Genomic DNA, 10,469 nt, shown 5'->3' with positions numbered 1-10,469 from the left:
GATTCCACTTCCCTTTTCAACCGTGGATTTAGGCTGTGAATGCCGAACCACATAATAGCCTTTGTTCCGTGCTGATTGTGTGGTTGCTCTCCCATTTTTTTTCTCACTTTAGCATGGTATTTAACGCTGAAGTTCAGATCTCTCACTGTGCCATGGCAGTCATTCTGCCGGTAGATCTAAAAATGTTGCTGCTGATCAGCAAAATAATGACCAGTCCTCTCAATGGCAGCAACTACCTGCGCTAGGCCAAGGCTGCAAAACTATTCTTGAGTGGGCGTTCGAAGATGGGATATATCAATGGTAAGATTTCTCCTCCAGCAACTACTGGTCTTAAATTTGAAGAGTGGGAATTTGAGAATGATTTAGTTATGTATTGGCTTATAAACTATATGGAGCCATGTGTCTCCAACATGTTTCTCTATAAAAAAAAAAGCAAAGAAAATTTGAGACACATTGAAAGATGTCTGTAAAGAACAAAATAACTTGGCTATAGTGTACCAAATACAATTAGAACTATCTAAGCTTAAAATGGGAGATAAACCTATACACATCCATATGAGTCAATACCGCAGCTTTTGGGATGAACTAATGCAGTATCGACACACTACTTCGGATCCTGATGTTTATAAATAGCGATTTGAAGAGGACAAAACTTGCAGGTCCCTTGCTGGGCTTGGTCCTGAATTTGAAAGTGTTAGAAGCCAAATCTTTATGGTGACAAACTCTACCAAAATTTAATCAAGTATGTCAAACCATGCAAACGGGCTATTGCCCGTCACAAAGCCATGAACATTCATAAGAAAAGTGATGCAACGAAGATTCATGAGAAGATGGCATGTCATTCACATTCTGAAATGCAGTCCAATTTTTCTAAAGCTGACGTCAAGAATAATGGGGGTGGAAATAATTTTCGAAAGGGGAAGAGCAAATTAAAATGCTCACATTGCAAGAAGACTGGCCATTTACATGAAAAATGTTGGGAGCTAGTTGGCAAGCCATCGAAAGAGAAAGCACATTCGCCAACTACCAATAACTCCAGTACCGCAAACTTTGCCACAAGGGAGGAGCTGGAAAAGTTATTCCCACATTTTTTCATAGTCCAAACTGGTCTCTACTGAGTATAGGAAATCTGAAGGTAAGTTTCAAACTTTTATTGCGTGGTCTATTTAAAAATTGTGGTTAGATAGTAGATTCTAGAGCAGCCTGATGTCCTGGTGTGGAGAAACAGAGATCAAGGGGAATTCAATCGGCATGAATTTTGGCAAAGAATGAGGAATAAAGATTCCAAGAACAATAAGAACATGCTCGTTTGGAAAGGGAGAGCATGTCCAAGGGCCACCTGGTTTGTTTATTTAGGTGTTTTAGGTCGTCTACCTACTGATGGGTTTGTGCAAAAGCAAGGCCAGTCACTTGCTTCTAGGTGCCTAGTTTGCAAGCAAGAGATTGAAGACATCAAACACCTTTTTTTCAACTACAAAGGAGCTCGGTTTGTATGGACATACATTTTTGAAAAATTTGTGAGGGCTAAGCCGTGGCATAGGAGTTCCCCAAACCTAATGCAAGGGCTGATCTGGTGTTATAACAATGGCTTCAAAGACAAACTACTTACTAAATGCTGGAAAGACAGCTTCCATATGGCAATATGGTTCATCTGAAAGACTCGCAATCAGATCAAGCATAAGGGTGATATACCAATTAGCAACTTGGCGGAACGGTTTTGGACACACTACACCGATTACTGGTGGAATTTTCAACCGAAAGGAACTTAATTGGTTAAAATATGTAGCTCGCTCTACTCTAGGATTATATGGAGCAATGGAGTTAAATATGATGATTGATGGGTAGAAATCAGCATTATCTTGTAGAGCAAGGGTGGCAAAGAGGAGTGGTTGGTCTCATTAGAGATGCCTGTGGACAGTTCCATTTTGGTTTGGCCTGTTGGTTTGAGAATCATATTGGATGGTGGGAGATAGAGATTATAATGGAATGCATTAGGCATTTGGTGAACATTGAGGACAACTCTCGGTGCATTTACATTCGGACCAATGATGAAGATTGAAAGCAGCACCTACCCAGCAACATTGAACGCGACACAGAAATTGTGAACAACATTTCCATGAGCAATAGTTTTCTTAATAGGCCTACTATTAACAACGGATGGTCTCTTGCTGAAGCTATTAACCTTTTGCCAATTATTACAGCCAATGGATTGTATAGGAAATGGATTCACCATGATAACATGTGTGATCCACTAAAAGGAAGTAATACTACGTTTCGAGGTCATGTGTGGACCACACAGTCATTGTCCGGTAAAAAGAATTAGGAAAAGTAGCTCTGAAATGAAGGTTAATTTCCTGTACCGGTTCGGTCAATGGAAATAGATCATACGCTAAGCCTCAAGTTGGTGGGCCATTCTTAAATTAATTATGGCCGGGGTGAGGAAGCTGGTGGTGACAGCAATTAATGCCCTTTGAATTATTCTTGTTATATGGAGTTGTTTTCCTCATTAAATTGCGGGTCCTTTTTGTCATCACCTCCGTCGACTCCAAGCCTATAGTCAGTCATTCCATAAGTTGTAGCTGTTGCAAAGTGTCGGCAAACTCATGTTCTGAAATCGATTCTTCATTTGGATATATAATAAGAATATTTTGATGAATGATTAAATTTTTTGTCACATGTTTTAAAACTATTGAAAAACTTATAATTTGTAATTCATTCAACTATAGTCCTATATATATATATATATATATATAGAGGCAACACCATGCAAACAAGTTCGACCCATTTAGGAAATCAGATGTTCTTCATTTGTAGGGATATCAATGAATCAGATTTGAATCAAATATATTTTTAATTGTATCTATTTTTTTGGATACTCATATACCAACTCAGATTCGAATTGGGATTTGAATACGAATGATGACAAGTCATATCCAACTAAAAAATCCGGCTTCACAATATGAATATGTATATATATATGTGTGTGTGTGTATATATATATATAGTTTAACTCATTTAACTTGTTAACTTGTTTTACAACTCGAGCTTGACTTCTTTAACATTTCAAATATAAATTTAAACTCAAAATTAACTTGTTTATAAACAAGTCGACTCTCAAGAAAAGTTGTTTCAAGCGAGTTGAAGTTGAATCCGAGTTGTCTTGACTTGTTTGGCAGACTTAACCACCCCTCTACAATCATGTAAGCCTGCATTTCTTTCTTTCCACAAGTTACTGTTAAGATACATAGACCTTCGTTTCTTCACCAAAGGTACGTGAAACTTCCCCTTCCTTGCGAAAAGAACGTGTTGGTACGAACATTAATATTGAACTTCCAAACCACAAAGCACCCGACTAAGGTTAGGGAATGGGCCAGGTAACTCATGGGTAGTTTGGTACCGGGTCCATAATGAGCTGGTCTTGGGGAGGTTATTTGACACATGGGCTGGCCCACCTAAAAAAACCGTCGGGCCAAACTGGCCCTGCGACTCAAAGAAACCACCAGGCCCAGCTGGCCTGAGTCTGGTTTTGGTGGTCCCAGTTGTTTTGATAGCTAAGGGTAGAACCATACTAATAGGTCAGGGACAAAAACCTCACCCTCTAAAAATGATATTTAGTGCTTTTTTAAAAAAATCTAACCTTACTAATGTAATCTTACTTATGATAGTTTGATGCAAAATATATATTAAGTTGCTCATTTTTTAGGTTTTAGTAGTGCTTAAGCAAAAATGAATTGCCTTGATAGCATCAACATTTTGATAATAGGAACTTGAACATTTTTCATAAAACCAACTTAATTCAAAGCATGTTTTATATCAAATTAGTTTTTATAAATATTTTAGGATGTTTATATTTTATTTAGAATATTTTTTTAACAAAAAATTAAAGGGTCTAGTTTTTATCATTGACCTATGTGTGGATCTTTACCAATTTCCCTCTCTCTCTCTCTTTACGTATATATATATATATCTATATATATATATATATATATATATATATATATATATATATCGAGAGAGAGAGAGAGAGAGAATATATCTTTACCAATTTCTCTCTCTCTCTCTCTCTCTCTATATATATATATATATAGAGAGAGAGAGAGAGAGAAGTTGGTAAAAACTAGACCACTTGAGTAATAGACAAAAACCAGACCTATTGAAATTAATTATTAAAATATTTCTTTTTGAAATTTAACCTTATAGATATAATCTTAAGAGTGATTTGATGAGAAATATATATTAAGTTAGTTGTTTTCTTACTTAAATTATGTTTTTTTAATACTAAAAAGATGAACAGCTCTTATAAAATCAAAATTTTGGTAGTATAAATTATAAAGATCAATTTTTTTTTATAAAAATGACTTAAATTAAAGTAAGATTTATATTAAATTAGTGTTTATAAATACATTAGAAGGTTCATATTTTGTTTAAAACACTTTTAACATGAATTTAAGAGGTCTGCTTTTTATCCCTTACCCATGTGGTCTTCCCTACAAATCACTCTATACACACACACACACACACACACACACACACACACACACATACATACATATATATATATATATATATATATATATATATATATATTACATCTACGTCAAACTTTATGCACTCATGCCTACTCTTTCTATTTCTACGCTTATCATTCTTTGTCATTTGTTTTTTGAAAAACACGTTCTATTGTTTCTGCATGCCGGAGAGCCAACAAGAGCTACGACGACTGATGTATTGAGTGAATGATGACGCTGGCTATTTAGAGTCATCTAGCCTTCTAAACAAATCTGTCTATCTAATGAAGATGGATGGTTGAGAGAAAATCAAAAAGAAAAAATTGTAAACTAATATAAGATGACAAAAATACCCATCACTTTTTTTTTTCCTTGTTTTTCTCTCAACCATTCATCATGTTAGAAGGGACGGTCCTGGTTAGATGGCTCGGTGACTCTAAAATCCAGAGTCACTATTCAATTTATATTTATATATATATATATATATATATATATCTCTGTGTGTGTGTCTATATATATATATATATGCAGCATAAATTTTCAATACGCACTCAGCCATGAATCTGTTCAATAATAGACATATAATTAGGTCCGTTAAACTGCTAGCACTCTGATGAATAGTTTCAATCAACATGACTAACAGGATTCTTATGAAAACTAATAAAATTCTCTTGTGAAAGCTAACACAATGAAAAATTCAAAGACTGTATGAAGTAAATGTAACAGTTACAAGGGAACAAATACTTTTCCAAAGCCTATCAACAACAAACTTTTGAGGGTCCAACTAAGCAAAATATTTTGTTTATTTGTCAGCCTAAAAAATACATACTAGAATTCAAAATTTTATATTTGTATGATTAACTTTCTTCAATTTATGTGCCTGCTTTATTATGTTTCACTGCCTTAGCAAATTCAAAAGGATAGTTATATTTATGTGAACCATATACATGTGGAAAACATAAATTGCTCGGGAAACTTAGATGTACTTCAAAAACAGAAGGATCAAGCTGAAACTTAGTTACAAGATCAGATCAGAAAACACCACTTTCAAGGCATTCAACATGTCCACCTTTGTTTGACTTTCCAAAAGCCTATTGTTATGGAACTTGTTTGGATATGAATGGTGCCTGTTTGGACATATCACTTCCTTATATGCATGCATTGCACAAAGAAACATCAGTCATTACTAGACATTCATCTTATATTCTTAACAATAAGAAAAACATTCAAGCTCTAGATATTCACACATAAGCTGTAAAGAAAATGCAATAGGCAACCTTGTTCAACAAATATTACAAGAAAGAAAATAGGGAATATAAAAGCATTAGACTGGAATTCTAAGGAGAGATTGCAACTTGCCCTAGTGTATATGGATCAATGACAAAAGGAGGAAACTGTGGTTGTCTAATTGTACAATTAGACTACATATTAGTACAGACAAAACAACAAATCAAACATACCTGGACTATAAGAAGCATTTTGCATAGTGTACCACTTCCCTTTCTTAGTAAAACTTCTAAGGGAAACACTTCTAAGTGAAACTTATTTGTCTATAATGAGCAACCCTTTTCTGTAAAAGAGATTTTCTCTTCCGTTGCTGGAACTTGTGGCAAATGCTCAGCAAAACATGATGTCAATACTAGGGAAGAGTTTTCAAAGGCCAAACTGCAATCACATGACGTAAAGTTGACCAACTTGGGCCAATCCTCAGATGAAACCATCTCCAAATGCGCACAAAATGAGTATGGACAAATAACAACTTATTGTCCCAAGTGCATTGAATTTTCGACTGCACTTGCAAACTAGATGGAATACTCAAAATTTTTTTATGGGGATACATCTAAATCTCCTCCGATTGTGCAGGCTGCAAGTACAAATGAGAATAATTCATCATCGCCACTTGGTCTAATGTATGGGATATTAAATGTCTTTCATAAGGAAGCAGCTCAATCTTTGAGCCTATCTGAATCTTGGGAAACCATCCTCCAGCCAGTGAAACTATTCCAGATAAGGAATGCTTCCTACATACATCTAAAAATGGTAGTGCTTCACTAAATGCCTCAAGTAATTTATTGCATGTGCGTGAACAAAGAAAGTCTTAGTAAATAATCTCAGTAAAGAATAGAGGACACCACCAAGTGCCTAGAGCTGTCATTGTCCAAGATAAGATGTTTCATGTGATATCAAATAGTTAGTAGTTAGGGGATAACTCATCCAACAGAGAATGAAGCACAGTATGCTAACAAACATCAAACAAATGAAGGATAAGAGTCTAGGAATGATACTAATATATCATTCATTAATTTCACATTGCGTTGGAAAAGTCCCATACTTATTGTAACGATTGGTATTGTTGCATTACTATATGTCATAATTCTTGTAGGGTCTTTATTATTCAAAAAAAAAAAACAAGGTATTGTTGACTATCACAAGAGAGAGAGAGAGAGAGAGAGAGAGAGAGAGAGAATCTACCAGCTGTAAGAGCCTTGCAGCTTCATTGAAGCTCATTCCCGTCTCTCAACAAATTCAAAGGAAGATTGATACATGATCATGTTACAGTGGAAAGAAAACATACTGCCACATCAAAACAAAAGCAGCACGACAACAACAATCACAGAGCAGAGCAGAAATAAACCAACAATATTCAATGCTTGGAATGACTACTAAGCTGAGGTAACATCAAACATATCAAGTATATATCTCAAAGATGGTTTCAATTTCACAATTTTCAAGTGGCTAGATAATGCCAGACTTAGTGTTGTCAATATAGTAATGCAATTACACTTCAACCAAATTATTTCTCAAACAAAACAAGTATATGCAATTAATATGACGTTGACAATGAAGAACATCATGATTATAATGTTGTTTGTCACCATCAGATGGTGACCTAATGCTAAGCAAAATAAGGAGTGGTGTATCTTTAGATCTCCAATATAGAGCTGACCAGAACTGAGATGGGATTAGGTTATATACATATCTAGGCAATAACTGAGATAGTAAAGCTTCAAGCTTAGCTGGAGGCATCTGCATAACTCAATTATTGTAAATGTTCAGTCCAAATAGGAAAACTGTCATTAGGATGAAAAGGAAGTCTCAAAGCATATCCAAAAACCTATATTATGACGTGTATGTGATTGCAGTGCCATAAAAAGTATATCAATATTAACAATTGACCACCTTCAATTGAATTTGGAAAAACATTTTTGGTTAGGCTTCTTTATTGAACCATCTCTAGAAAGCTGAGCATAACGTAATGAGATTCAAAGCAAAAACCAATTGTGCCACAAGAGATCATATAGTAGTAATTTACGAAAAAGGAGAGAGATGAGGAAAAATAGTCATCGTGAAATGATAGTTCTTTTGCAAGAGCTTACTGATCTGATAAAATAAATTAACCATTATCAAACCCCCTATTGAAGTACATTTCATCTAGTCCAGCCTTCAATGCAAGTGTCTGAATAAGAAGGGTCATTGCCATGAAAAGCTCAAAGCACTTGAGAAGAAAGACAAAAGAATGAAGAAAATTATGCTCCTCAACCTATGAAAATCGATAGATAGAAATGCCATAATATCCTTCATTGTATGAATGTTCTCCTCATTAAGACGTTTATGAAAATCACCATCTTCACCAATCTTCCCAAACACCAGACTTCATCAGCTAGAAATGGTGAATATGCCTTTTGTATACAAAAGGAGAATGTAATCTAATGTGAAACACCTTAAAACAAATATATATATATATTGGTATTATGTATGAATTTTTTTTGACAAAGAGCCTATTTTTTATAACATAACAACCTAAGAAACATCTAGAAACATACTTTTCCAATCCACGTAAGTTCAAGAATCCAATGTGCATCCAATAAAGGATAAAAGCGTAAAACTAGGTCATAAGAATTCAGCTAACAGGCCGCTGCATCCTCACCGAAGCGGATGAGGCCAGGATATGGCACTCGACATGGTCAACACATGTCCAGTGCAGTCCACCACACCTGTTGGAAAAGATGGCATGTCGGAGGTGCACCCAACTCTGGTCAATGATGAATTGGGTGTGGTCAGGACAAGCGGAAGACAAATATGTCCTCCTTTTAGTGATTTCCTTTTTTAAACCTGAAAAATCATAAACCCTTGTCAAACAAGGGTCTTATTCTCTCGTATTAGGGCTTCATTGAAGCCCTTCAGCTGCTGATGGTGACGAAGACTGCTGCTCCTGCGGTTTGTGAGAAGCTCATTTCCAATGGCCGACAAAGATTTTCAGCAAATCATGGTTCTCTCTTGCAAATTTCTTCTTTCCAGTGTCCTCAAACTCACCGGCAAACACTGACTCTTGGGTGCTGTCGTTCCTCTTTGGTCGAATTTTTGATGCCTACCTGACTGCTCCAGTCCCTTTGTGCCACAGGGCTTCCTCGATGTCTGCTTGGTTCAGGTCGGTCCACTCAACTCCCTCATCAGCCGATGCCCTTCACACTATTTTTGCTGGATTTTACATTGTTTTTCGGCCAACCTACTGGTTAGATGACGGTTTTCCTCTCCCCACATCTCAACTAGACATTCCCAACATTCAATTGAAAAGCATTAGCTGATTTACCCATTTTCCCCAACTACCACCAATTCCCTCTTTTGAACGTTTGGTGACTCCAGCTGATTTCCGATCATTTTTTGTTTTTTGTTGTCATCAACTCATCCTATGATATTTTATATTTCTGTTTCTATCATTCTGTTTGCACCCACACCGAAGTTTTTTTGGACCTTGCCGCATCTCGCACCCGCACCCCGCATCCATGTGACATAGTTATAAAACTGTTTGTTTGGTGTAGAACCATGACTGATCTCAGCACATAAAATCTAGAAGTGGTTTTTGCACGTACTTGTGTCCAAGTTGGTTTACTAAATATATATAAACATAAGTTAGCACTTTTCTCTTATTATATTGATATTTTAGAAGGAAAGCAAGACTATGTTCTCACATCAAGTTGATTATATCAACAGAATGAAGAAAAAAACTGAAGAGCCTCTTGAACCTTGAAGCAACAGGTCATGGTATTGTTATGTGGATCACTCAAATGGATCCAAATGGAGCAGATCTGAATCAAATCCACCCTCAAGTAGTTTTTTTGAGCAAAATTTGCCTTATTAATACATGAATCGTCAAAGACTCAACCATTCTCAATTTACCCAAGTTTTTTTTGCAAAAGCAAGCTGGGGTTTGTCTGACCCTTCAAAGTAAAGTAATTATATGATACAATAATGTATGCCAAAGAAGTACTGTATTAATTACAGTGTTCATCGTCTTCCACCCTGAAAGGCCTCTAGTTTGTAGAAAAATAAAATTGGAGTAACTTTTATTTATGTTTTAAGTGCCTTATCTATTACTGCTTTTGTTAGACATGACATGTATTGGACCATCTTAATGTACGGGATGGTTGATCTACCTGTCACCATGTTTATAAAAAAACTGCCTAGAATATGGGATTCTATGATGCCATGTGCCAGACCTAAAAATTAAAAAAGATATATGGCTGCGATCTGAATCAAATCCACTTGACACAATATCCAACTCCTGATTTGAGAAATATGAACATTTAAATTTTAGCAGATCTGATGCATAAATGAGTGCTGAAACCACTTGCTAAAACGGGCATGATGAAGCCATCTTTGATGTCTCAGTTTTAGTTTTTTTTTAGCCTATATTACTATATCATTCTAGTATCACAATATATATTACTACAACTACTATTTTGACTGAACCTTCAGGTGTATTAAGTTAAAGACCTGGTTTCATTTCTGCAAGACTGATCATCGTTGGGCTATCTATCACTTGCTGCACTAACATGGTTCTACTGTCTAGAGAATGTCAGTTATGCAGCACGAAACTATGGCACATTTGATTACCTTAGTTTATTATGCAACTAAATACAGTAAAATAGCAGATAGAATCTATGTGCTCAACAGAAGTAA

This window comes from Nymphaea colorata, chromosome 7 (assembly GCF_008831285.2).
Source record: "Nymphaea colorata isolate Beijing-Zhang1983 chromosome 7, ASM883128v2, whole genome shotgun sequence".
In the NCBI taxonomy this organism is placed as follows: domain Eukaryota; kingdom Viridiplantae; phylum Streptophyta; class Magnoliopsida; order Nymphaeales; family Nymphaeaceae; genus Nymphaea; species Nymphaea colorata.
This window is presented reverse-complemented; position numbering follows the sequence as displayed.